The 12,444-nt window shown below is 38.7% G+C and overlaps 1 protein-coding gene across 5 annotated transcripts in view; it reads left to right on the forward strand.

Annotated features, from left to right (window-relative positions):
• Positions 1-11: 11 nt before the first annotated feature.
• SCYL2 (SCY1 like pseudokinase 2) overlaps positions 12-12,444 on the forward strand; it is a 71,850-nt gene continuing 59,417 nt past the window's right edge. The window contains exon 1 of one of the 5 annotated variants that reach the window (XM_055240074.2): positions 12-746. The gene's annotated coding sequence lies outside the window, so the exon portion shown is untranslated. The remainder of the gene's footprint in view (positions 747-12,444) is intronic. The other 4 variants (XM_055240075.2, XM_055240073.2, XM_055240076.2 and 1 more) reach the window with 4 other exon arrangements.

Raw genomic sequence — 12,444 nt, forward strand, 5'->3', positions numbered from 1 at the left:
TCACGCGCTGGCTCCTCCCCCGGGACTATAGCCCCGCCCCCACCTGACACCCGGGGGCGGGAGAAGTCCTGGCTCCGCCTCTTCCGAACCAGCAGGAAGTGACGTCATGCCCCCGGCCGGCAGGTCTTTTAGTCTTTTCCCCCCTCCCTTACTTTTCGTCCCCGGTCCCTCCCCTCCCCTCCCCTTTCCCTCCAGCTCCGACGTTTGCGGCCGCGGGGACAGCGGAGGATATGGAGTAAAGCCGGAGTCAGTGGCCAGGCACGAAGGCAGAGCAGGAACAGCCAGGCGGCGTTTATTAGGGGGGCGGGGGGAAAGATCCCCAGCACCGCCCCTCCTGGAAGAAGGAAGAGGTAAGTGACCGGCCGCCGGCACCGAGGGACCTCCCTCACCGGCCGCGCTCTCGCCTGGGCTCCCGGGGCCGGCGAGGAGGGAATGGAGGACTTGCGCCCGGGGTAGGCCTCCCAGGGCCGCCCAGGCTGGTGAGTGTTGCCTGGTGACGGGCCTGCCGGCGGCCGGCCGGACGATTGGCGGTCGGCGCCCGCGCAAAGCGGGGCTTGGCGAGCAGCGAGCTCCGGGGAGCGGATCCGAGAGGGCCGAGTACTCGAAAGAGGCCTTGAGGCGACGGGAGACCCGGGATCAGAGTCAGCTGCCGGAGAGAGAGCCCCCCATGCCGGCTCGAGAGCTCGGGTTTCGGTGGTGGAGAACGCAGTACCTTTCGGGGACATTGGACACTATTCTAGGACCGGGTGAGAGAGTTCCCCTCAGTTCTGAGGTCCGGAATCCGGTAGCCTGGGTCACCAGCCAGGGCCCTGCAGCCCGCCGTCCTTCTCTGACAGTAGCTTTAGTTCTGGAATGGAAGGTTATTATGTGTGAGGTGGGTGGGGCAGGTGTTTTGTTAAGACAAAAAACCCCACCGGTTACTCCTGCAGTCTTGTTTTTCTAAGCGGGAGAAAACGGATGGAGGAAGGTTTAGACCGATAAAGCTTGCAAAAACTTCTTGGACTCTGAGCACATACCTGTGATCCGTAATTAAGGAGACCATATTATCAAATCCACTCTCTAAGGCACACGAGGAGGCTCCAGACAAGCCGCTTAAAAGCGCTATGCATGTAGTGACTTCATTGGAAGGTGTCAACTATTTTTTAGTACGTCAAACTCAGGAATTATTTGTGATGACACTTTCTAAAAACATTGGATTCTATGAGTGAGTTTTCTAAGTAGCATGTCTCCGTTCAGAAAAATAAATAGTTTAGCAAAAATGCTCCAAATCAGCCTGTCACTGTAAAACCCCATCATGTTCTGGTGATGGCTTGAAAGTCAGGTGCTTGAAGATTCATTTTGGACCTTGCAGATTTGTTGTTTGGTTTGCTGTCTTATTCTTTAGCACAAATATTTTAAAAATATTTAAAAATGAAATCAGCTGAGTATGCAAATTACTTCTTGAGGCAACATTAAACCGTAATCATAAAGAATGCTTTTGGGGGATTGTGTAAAGGAAGGGAACCTAATGGAAGGTGAGGGCCTTCATTCTCTTTAGATTTACGTTACTCACATGCAGACACCTATTTTGTCTCTAAGATTCATAAATACCCAGTAAAATAAATGCAGACACATTGTACTTCTATACTATGGAATACTTTCTAGACAAATCAACCCTGTTACTGGGAATAACTACTCATATTCACATGTTTGAAATTCATGATATACCTCCCTTCCCCCACCCCAAGAAGAAAAATAGCTCCTCTTATTGTGTTTAACTCCGTGGGTAGCGTTACTATCCATTCCTTTCTATAGAAGTTGAAGTTTGACAATTCCTCTCTCATGCTTCATACTCAGTCTCTCATGAAGTCCTGTTGATTTTGCCTCTTGAATATCTCTTGACTCTTGTCTGCCCTTCGTCTGTAACAGTAGTCCTGTTCCAAGCCACCACCATCTCTTATCCTACTTCCGTGGCCTCCTGATTATGGTCTGCTTGCATCTACTGTGGTCTCCTGTAGTTTTCCAAACCAGACTTAGTGACTTTTTCAAAATGCAGACCTAATAACATTGTCTTAGTGTTTAAAATCTTTCAGTGGCTTCTCACTGTTTTTAAATAAATCGAACACATTAACATGCCCTATAAGCCCTGCATAGTCGGTCCCCTTTCCAAACTCATCTCCACTGTGCTTTCTGACATTCCCTTTCTCCCCTAGTCACCCTGTCTTTTCTGTTCTCCTGCTTCAAGAATGTGGCTTTGGTTACGCTACTTCCTCTGCTTGGAAATGCCCTTCCTTTCTTTTTTTAGCCAATTATGCCTATTCATCATTCAGCTCACTTCAGGGAAGACTTTCCTGATTAGAATAGATTCTCCTGATTATATGTTCTTACCACACCATTGAAGAGTTGCCATGTTTATTAATACTTAATAAATTAATTAGACGTTCCTCATCTCCTGATGTGTAAGTGCTTAATGTTTGTTAAATGAATGAATTCATTTAATGCTTACTGAATGTGCCAAGAATTGTACTAAACATTTTACCTCATCATCACTGTTAATCCTTATAACAATCACTTGAGGTACAGCTAGCTTTTCCCCTTTTTATAGATTAGAAATAGTGTTAGGGTAGGTAGTTAGTTGGTCATGGCTCTAGTAAATATTAGAATTGGCATTTGAACTCAGATTTCCTTACCACTGAAGAGTGTGTACTTAACCATATAACTTAAATTTAACACTTTGCTGTTCATCAGAATCACTTAGGGAGCTTTCTCAGGATACAGATACACTTCATCTTTATAGGTGCTGATTCCAAAGGTTTGAGATACTATGTAGGCATCTATATAGTTTAAGAAGTTATCCAGATTATTTAGATGTTCACCAGAATTTGAAAACCACTGTCTTAGACAGTACTTGTGTTTTATGAGTTTGTTTTCATACATTGTATTTGAGATTTTATACTTTTTTTTTTTTTTTGAGACAGAGTGTCACTCTGTCACCCAGGCTGGAGTGCAGTGGCACGATCTCGGCTCACTGCAAGCTCCGCCTCCCGGGTTCATGCCATTCTCCTGCCTCAGCCTCCGGAGTAGCTGGGACTACAGGCGCCCGCCACCATGCCTGGCTAATTTTTTGTATTTTTACTAGAGACGGAGTTTCACTGTGTTAGCCAGGATGGTCTCGATCTCCTGACCCTCGTGATCCACCTGCCTCGGCTTCCCAAAGTGCTGGGATTACAGGCGTGAGCCACCGCGCCTGGTCGAGATTTTATACTTTCTTAAATTAAGGAAGAACTGTAGACTTTAAGGAAGTGATCATTTAGTCTAATTTCCTACCCAGTTATTCCTTGTCCCTCTTCTCTAGCTGGAAGGCCTGAATAGTGAGAAACTGTCACCCCTCTGCTACTGCTTTAAAAAAAAATTACAATAATTTCAAGAATCTGATTAACTTCTTGTTGCAAAAATTATAGTTTACTAATTACATGGGCTGGAAGTAGCTTCAAAAAACTTGGATGTAATCTTTCCTCAGATCTTACTTATTGTTTAAATTACTAATTTGATATTTAAGCATATGTTGCCTGAAATTTCATGTTGCTTTCCTTTTTTTTTAATGTTTTTATTTACATAGAGACAGGGTCTCACTATGTTGCCCAGGCTGGTCTCGAACTCCTGAGCTCAAGTGATCCTCCTGCCTTGGCCTCCCAAAGTGCTAAGATTACAGGCATGAGCCACTGCGCCTGGCCTCATGTTGCTTTTTAAATCTTATTGTACAGTGGTCTTAAAATTTGTGACCAATGACAGAAACTGAATGTTTTACTTCTTGTTTCTCCCACTGCATTTAGCATGGTGCTTTTCACCTAGTAAGTACCCAATAATTTGTGTACTAACTTGGCTGTACATTGCTAAGTCTCTTCGGTTTTTTATGTTCCTTTTTAAAATCAGGCTTGTCTTCTGTAATCTGTTCTGTCTCAACTATGTCTGATAATTAGATACTCTTTGTAATTGTAAAGAGAATGATTATACTCGGCTGGTTTAATCTTTGCTCTGTATAAGATTAAACATGATTTCTGTATAGAACAAAGAAGAGCATTATCCAGTTTTTGAAAACTTTCTTTTAAAAAACTTCTTAATCTCTGAGTGCTCCCACAAGCAGAAACGTATATTTCAAGAGTACATCTTAAGGCCAACTCTGGCCTTAACGTTAGCCCTGCTCCTTGCAGAGCTGCAAAAAAAAAAAAAAAAAGAGAGAATATATCTTAAGATCATCTTTCTTTAGATACAGACAGGTAAGTACTGCATATGAGAGTATAAGCACACATATTTTCCCCCAGATTTTGTGGAGCATTTAACCGTATTTCATGTCTTCTGAATGTAATTCTTAATTACAATTGCAAAAATTCATTGAATAACTATAAATGATTATATAAATGGTATTCTCTTATTTTCAGGCATTTACATACAAATCTCAGACCTTTGTGCCCCTTTAAGGGATAAAGCAAACTATTTTGAGTTTCTTTGTTTTATATTGTTGTACTTTGTAGTCAGTGTCTATTATTTTGTGCTGTTTGAAAGTCTAGTGTCTGCTAGGTGCCATGAGACTGAAAGTTATTAAATGTAACTTCTTTGCCAGATGTAATTACAGTAAGCCTTTTATTTGCATTGCAGTGACTTCAACAAAAATGGAAGCTCATTCTGCTTTATCATATTTTATTCTTAGGATTGTAAGCTTGGGAAGCTGGGGAAAAATTAAAAATATATTCTTGGGAAAGTATAGGACTGTTTGTAGTCATGTTATTTGAAAATTCAGGAAGTCTTTCTTAAGCATAAATATAATTTTACCTGTTACATTTATTGCTGTATCTAGAATTATGAGCAGGCAGGACTGAAAGAATTGCCAGTTCCTTTCAGCTACCTGCTGTCAGATGCTGTAATACTCATCCTACTTTCTGCCAGGTGCACGTAAAATCTAGTATTACAACAGATTCACATACTGGTTCTATTGAAAGCCAGGTGATGGCTGAGCTAGATGGTAGAGAGATACACAATCCTGGAATCATACTGAAGCTACCCCAAATCCTATTTTGGCTGAGATTTAGGAAGGGAAGATGATTGAATTTCAAGTGAATTATAACAAATGGTGTACAATGAGAAATGCCTTACATGACTAAGAATTTCCATCATTTAAAACTTTGTCATTGGAAAATATAGGCTTTTTTCTTCATTAATCAGAGGAAAAATGAAAAGCTATCATTTTAAGAAAAGAAATTTGGACTCTAGGTTTCTTACATGTCAAATGGCTATGCTAATAATTCAAAATCTCGTTTAAGTTCAGGTCTTATTTTACAGGCTCCTTGGAGATTACTCTGTCCTTGGCCTTCTGTAATTTTCATGGTATTCTTCTTGGGTTTCCTTGGGTGATATTTTTCAAGGCCATAGTCTACCATACTGGCTCATGGTGCACCAATTTTTACCTTCAGTCTGGACGGTTTTTTCTAAGTTTTTGGCCTGCATGTCTAAAAACCTACTAGATATCTCCATCTGAGTGTCATTCAGGCAGCTCAAATTCTACATGTCTAAAGTTGAGTTCTTCCCCTATAAAACAGCTGGCTTTTATATGTCCTTGGTAAATGGCTTCGCCTTCCACCTGGACTCTGAAATTGGGGGTGGGGTAGGATTCTTAGTTCTGTCCTTTTCTTCTCTTGGTTTTAACTTGTTTCTTAATTTTTCCTTTCTTCTCCTTTCTCACTGCTATTTTTGTAATTCAGCAACCCTTTTCCCTTTGTTTAAAACGTGAAATATAACACATAAAAGTATATAACGTAGTTTAACATGTAAATCCAAAATAAATAATCTGTATAACTAGCACGTTGGAAATACTTCCTTTACCCACCATCTCTTCTCTATCTTCCTTGTCCATATTTCCTTTATTTTCTTGCTTTGTATATATTCTGAATTATAAATATCCCTGAATTGCATATTGAAGTTCTCTTCAGTCTTGCCGTATTCTCAGCCTCCACCTTTAGTATATCTTTCACTCTGCTTGATAGAGTGATTGACCATCTTACTGATGCCTGAAACCCTTCTGTGGCTTCCATAGCTTGATTTCTTGGTACTCAATGTCCTTGGTGATCTGGCTTTTTAGCTTCCTTTGCCATACTTTCTTCTTTTTCTTCAGCTTTTAACTGAACTTGGTTTTTACTTTGTGATTTTACTCCTACAGTTCTCCTATTCTCTATTCAGGTTACTCCTCTAGCATTACTGTTTTTGGGAAACATTCTATTCCTCTTCTTTTTGTTCCTATAACACTGTGCATGTATGTTCTGTAGCGTTTTATCACTCTGTAGGCTAGTGCTGTGGTGGTTTTACTTGTCTGTCTTCCCCCTTTGATGTAAGATTTTTCATAGCTTATTTTTCATTTACTTCCTTCCCAGTTTCTCATACGGTATCAGATACATAGTGGATACTCAGTAAATATGAAACCACCAAAGGAATTTCCATGCCTGTTTTCTGCCATACGTACATCAGTGTTGACTCTGGATGATGGATAGCATCTCAAATTTGAATATCAATTCTGAAAATATGCTTTGTTTTCATATGTAACTCTAGTTTGCAGACCACACCATAGTCTTCCTCCCTTACATATCTTGGCACATGGTACTATAATCCCTTCCGGAATACTCCTTCCCCCCTTACTTTATAGTTTTGAGCCCATCTTAATATTTCCATAGCATGTACATTCTTACCATAAGTTAATTGCTGTAACTCTTTGGAGGACTGAGTCTGCTATTGGACGGAGTCCCTAAAAAGCAGAACCTCTGTATTCTCAGTGTATAACAAGGTGCATGGCATTTAATATATAGCTTGTCAGGCAACGTTAGAGGAATAGATATGTATGGTTTTAAATAGAATTTTGTATCCTTTCACCTTCCCATCAAAATCAACAGCAGATGTTCATAGAGAACAACTTGGCATAGCCAGTAAATGTTTTCCTAATACCAGTAGCAACATTTTCTAGCTGCTTACAAAAATGCAGCATTAAATTAAAAAGGGAAAGTGAGTCTCCATTTCCATTTACAGACAGTTCAAATCTTTAATAGAAGAAAGTGGGTTATATTTACGTAAGTATAATTTCGTTAATAGAGAAAACAGGATACAAACTACCTGAGATCAGTGGTCTTCAAATATTTTTGCTTGTGTATTCAATAATTTTGAATAACATGTGCTCCTTTTGCACATTTTTTAAGTTGATCACACCTGGAGTTTTTTGTCAAGAGTTTAAATAGTTGCAAAAGATCTAATTTCTAAATTGTTGTATATTCTGATAGTGCTTTACTTTATCAAAACCTTGGAGTTTATCAATTGAAATAAATGTGTTCCTATATACCTCGGTGACAGCCATCTTCATAACTGTAGTTCTGTAATAGATAAGGCATGGGTTCTTGTTGTTATTAACATCTGTCCTGAAAGAAGCAAGGTACAGCCTCCTTCAGTATTTCTTATCAAACTTCCTTGTGCTTTTCTCTTAAGTGGCTTTCTCTTAGAATTAAATCCACAGATTGCATCCCCCTCCTCCCACAAAATTTTTTACACCTAGGAAAATGGCCTACAGTAACACTGGGATGGCTGAGAGAAATACTTTGTTTTAGTCAAGTGGGAAAAAATTGTGAACAAAGAAGTGGGTTAAGGAAAATCTTCAGGACATAGACTTGGTCTCAGGCAAATCAATTTTAGGAAAGAGTACACATGGAAGTTGACAATTTGGAGAGTGATAGGGCTTTAAAACCTTGGTTTGTGCCATAGACCCTTTGACAATTTAGTAAAGCCTGTGGATCCCTTCTCTCAGTAATATTCTAGAATCAGTTTGTCACTTTCTACAGAAAACTTGCTGGGATTCTGGTTGAATTGCATTGAGTTTCTAGATTATTGGGGATAATTAACACATTAACCATACTGAATCTTCCAATTCATGATCACAGTATATCGTTCCATTTATTTAGGTTTTCTTCAGTTTCCGTTAGCAGTATTTTGTTTTCATTGTATAGATCTTGCATAGGTTGTTAAATTTATTCATTGGTATTTCATGCCCTTGAAACAGTATTTTAAAATTTTAAATTTTCTAATAGAAATACATAGAAATGCAATTTCTTTTTTTTTTTTTTGAGACAGGGTCTCACCCTGTCACCCAGGCTGGAGTGCATTAGTGTGATCACAGCTCACTGCATCCTCAACCTCCCAGGTTCAAGTGATCCTTCCACCTCAGCCTACTGAGTAGCTGGGACTGCAGACATGTGCTACTGCTCCTGGCTAATTTTTAAAAACTTTCTGGAGTCTTGGTATGTTACCCAGGCTGATCTCAAACTCCTGTACTCAAGCAATCCTTCCACTTCAGCCTCCCAAGGTGCTGGGATTACAGGCATGAATTACTATGCCCAGCCTAGAAATACAATCTTTTCAAATATGTTGTTGTTGTTGTTGTTGTTGTTGTTGTTGTTGTTTTTTGAGACGGAGTCTCGCTCTGTTGCCCAGGCTGGAGTGCAGTGGCACAATCTCGGCTCACTGCAAGCTCCGCCTCCCGGGTTCACGCCATTCTCCTGCCTCAGCCTCTCCGAGTAGCTGGGACTACAGGCGCCCGCTACCACGCCTGGCTAATTTTTTTGTTATTTTTAGTAGAGAAGGTGTTTCACTGTGGTCTCGATCTCCTGACCTCGTGATCCGCCCGCCTCGGCCTCCCAAAGTGCTGGGATTACCAGCGTGAGCCACCGCGCCCGGCCTCAAATATGTTGTTCTTGTATTCTACTATCTTGCCAAACTCATGTATTCCTTCTGATAGCTTCTTTGTAGATTCATTCCTTCTGATGTTCTGTATATGCAGTTGTGTCATTTGGGAATAAATTGTTTTCTTTCTTCGTAGTCTGAATGCCTTTTATTTCATTTTCTTGCTTTATTGCCTTGATTAGGACCTCTGTTGGAATATTGAATAGAAGTAGTAAAAGTGGGTATACTTACCTTGTTCTGAAACTTAGGGAGAAAAGTGGTATTTTATCTTTAAATATAATGTTAGCTGTAAATATTCAAAGATGCTATTTATCAAGTTGAGGAAGTTTCTGCCTGTTCTTAGTTTCCTGAGAGTTTTTATTATGAATTGGTATTGAATTTTGTCAATTTTTTTTCTGCCTCTACTGAGATTATTTTGCTTTTTTTCATTATTCAATTAATGTGAGTTACATGGATTCATTTTTAAAAGTTGAATTAACATTGCACTCCTGAAGTGAACCCCATTTGGTCGTGGGGTTGGATGTGATGTTCTAATATCTTAAGGATTTTTACATATTAACGAGGGATGTTGGTTTGCAATTTTATTGCCACGGCATTATTTGGTTTGATGTCAAGGTAATGCTGACTACATAACATGAAATGGAAAGTATCTTCTCCTCTTCTGTTTTCTGGGAGAGTTTGTATAGACTTGGTATGATTTTTTTCCTTAAATGTTTGATGATATACCCTATTCATTTAGAAACTTTAGAATTAGAATCTGTAGAATTTCTGTTATTGGTCATTTGTGTCTTTTAAAATTTTTATTTTCTTTCTTTTTATTTTTATTTTTGAAACAAGATCCCACTCTTTGTCATGCAGGCCAGAGGGGAGTGGCACAATCATGGCTCACTGCAGCCTTGACCTCCCAGGCTTAAGCAATACTTCCACCTCAGCGTCCCAAGTAGCTGGGACCATAAGCACACACCACCATGCCCTGCAAATTTTATTTTATTTTATTTTTTGTAGAAACAGGGTCTCCTTATGTTGCTTGGGCTGGTCTTGAACTCCTGGGCTCAAGTGATCCTCCTGCTTTAGTGTCCCAGAGTGTTGGGATTACAAGCATGAGTCACTGCACCTTGCTAAAATTTTCTTGATCAATATAGCTAGAGTTTTACTGATTTCATTGATCTTTTCAAAACCTTTTTTTTACTTCATTGGATTGTTTTTCCTTTTTTTCATTTCTCTACTAAATAAAGTATTACATTAAATTCAATCTCTTTCATTGATTCCTCCTCTTCTGTCTACTTATTTTAATTTTCTCTTTTTCTAGCTTCCTAAGGTGGAAGCTTAGACCATTATTTTGGACTTTTAAACTCTCTTATATAAACATTTACAGCTATAGATTTCCTTGTGAGTACTGCTTTAGTTATGACCCACAAATTTTCATTTTCATTCTCTTCAAAATATTTTAAAAATTTCTTTGTGATTTCTTTTTTAGCCCTTGGATTATTTAAAAGTGTTGATTAATTTCCATATATTTGCAGTTTTTCTATATATTTTAATCTATTATTGATTTCTAGTTTAATTTTATTGTAGTCAAAGAGAATAGTTTGTATTATTTCAGTAGGTATAAATATTTTGAGACTTGTTTCATAGCCCAACATATAGTTCATTTTAGTGAATGTTACATGTCTACATGAAAATAATTTTTAGTGAATGTTACATGTCTACGTGAAAACAATTTGTCATTTGTAGAGTGTGTGTTTTAGGTCAGGTTGTTTGATAGTGCTGTTGAAGTCTCTATCCTTACTGATTTTTCTCTCTGCTTGGTCTGTGTCTGTTACTAAGTGAGAACTCTTGAAGTCTCCAACTATAATTATGAATTTGTCTATTTCTTCTATCAGTTCTGCCACTTTTTGCTGCATTTATTTTGAAGTTCTCTTATTGGGTGTGTACATATTTAGTATTGTTATGTCTTTTTGGTGAATTGACAACTTTGTCATTACAAAATGACCTCTTTGTCTTCAAGCTTATTCTGTTGTTAATATTGCCACTCCAGCTTGGTATACTTTCACATTCTTTTACCTGTGTTTTTATACTTTTAAAGTGGGTTTTTGTAAGCAGCATATAGTTAGGTCTTGCTTTTTTATCCAATTTGACAATCTCTGCCTTGTAATTGAAATTTTAAATTATTTACACTTAATGTAATTTATTGAGATGGTTGGATTTAAGTCAACCATCTTGCTACTTATTTTGTATTTGCCACATTTGTTTTTTGTTCCTTCCTCTTTTCTGCTTCTTTTTATATTCAGTTTACTTTAGGGTTTATTTTATCTCTACAATTTAGTTATATCACTTTATTATTTTGTTGTTATTTTTATTTTGTTATTATTCTAGGGTTTACAGTATATATCTTTTAACTTTAAATACCACAACCTGCCTTCAAATGATACTGTACTGCCTCAAATATAATGTAAGGATCTTTAAAAAATATACTTGCATTTCCTCTCCTTTCTTGTCACAGTTTCTTCTATATATATTATAAACAGAATACATTTTTATTATTTTTACTTTAAATGATCAGCTATCTTTTAAAGATATTATGACATGAAAAATATTTTTTATATACCCACATCATTTTTTATTTTTATTGTTCTGCTTTAAAAACTTGAAGTTTTTTTTTTTTTTTTTTTAGAGAGAGGGTCTTGTTCTGTCACCCAGGCTGGAGTGCAGTGGTGCAATCACAACTCACTGCAGCCTCCACCTCCTGGTCTCAATTGATTCTTCTGCCTCAGCCTCCTGAGTAGATGAGACTACAGTCAGATGACACCACACCTGGATAATTTTTCTATTTTTTGTAGAGATGGGGTCTTACTGTGTTGCCTAGGCTCATCTCGAACTGCTGGGCTCAAGTGATCCTCCCAGTTCTAATAGTTTTTATAGTGATTGTCTGTTGTTTTTCTGAAAATGTCTTTATTTCACATTGAGTTTTGAGAGTTTTTTCCCCAACCTATAGAATTCTAGGTTGACAGTTTCCTTTAGCAGTTTAAAGACCTCATTCAGTTCTTTGGCATGTGTTGTTTCTGCCAAATTTGGGGAAATTCTTTTTTTTTTTCTTTGAGATGGAGTCTTGCTGCCTCGCCAAACTGGAGTGCAGTGGCGCGATCTTGGCTTACTGCAACCTTCACCTCCCGGGTTCAAGCAATTCTTCTGCCTCAGCCTCCTGAGTAGCTGGGACTACAGGCGTGTACCACCATGCCCAGCTAATTTTTGTATTTTCAGTAGAGATGGGGTTTCTCCATGTTTGCCAGGATGGTCTCCATCTCTTGACCTTGTGATCTGCCTGCCTCAGCCTCCCAAAGTGCTGGGATTACAGGCGTGAGCCACTACGCCCGGCCAGTCTGGGGAAATTCTTATCTTTGTTCTTATATGTAATTTACTTGTTTTCTGTGGCTGCTTTTAAGATTTTTCTTTTAATCACTGATTTTCAGCTACTTGGTATATCTATGTATGAGTTTCTTTGTGTTTATCCTGTGTGTGGTTTATTTAATTTCTTGGAGTTTTGTATAGCAGCAGTCCCCAACCTTTTTGGCACCAGGGACCAGATTCGTGGAAGACAGTTTTTCCACGGATGGGGGGTGGGGGGCTTGGTTTCAGGGTGAAACTCTTCTACCTCAGATCATCAGGCATTAGTTAGATTCTCATAAGGAGCACACAACC

Source organism: Symphalangus syndactylus, chromosome 13 (genome assembly GCF_028878055.3).
Source record: "Symphalangus syndactylus isolate Jambi chromosome 13, NHGRI_mSymSyn1-v2.1_pri, whole genome shotgun sequence".
NCBI classification, from domain to species: Eukaryota; Metazoa; Chordata; class Mammalia; order Primates; family Hylobatidae; genus Symphalangus; species Symphalangus syndactylus.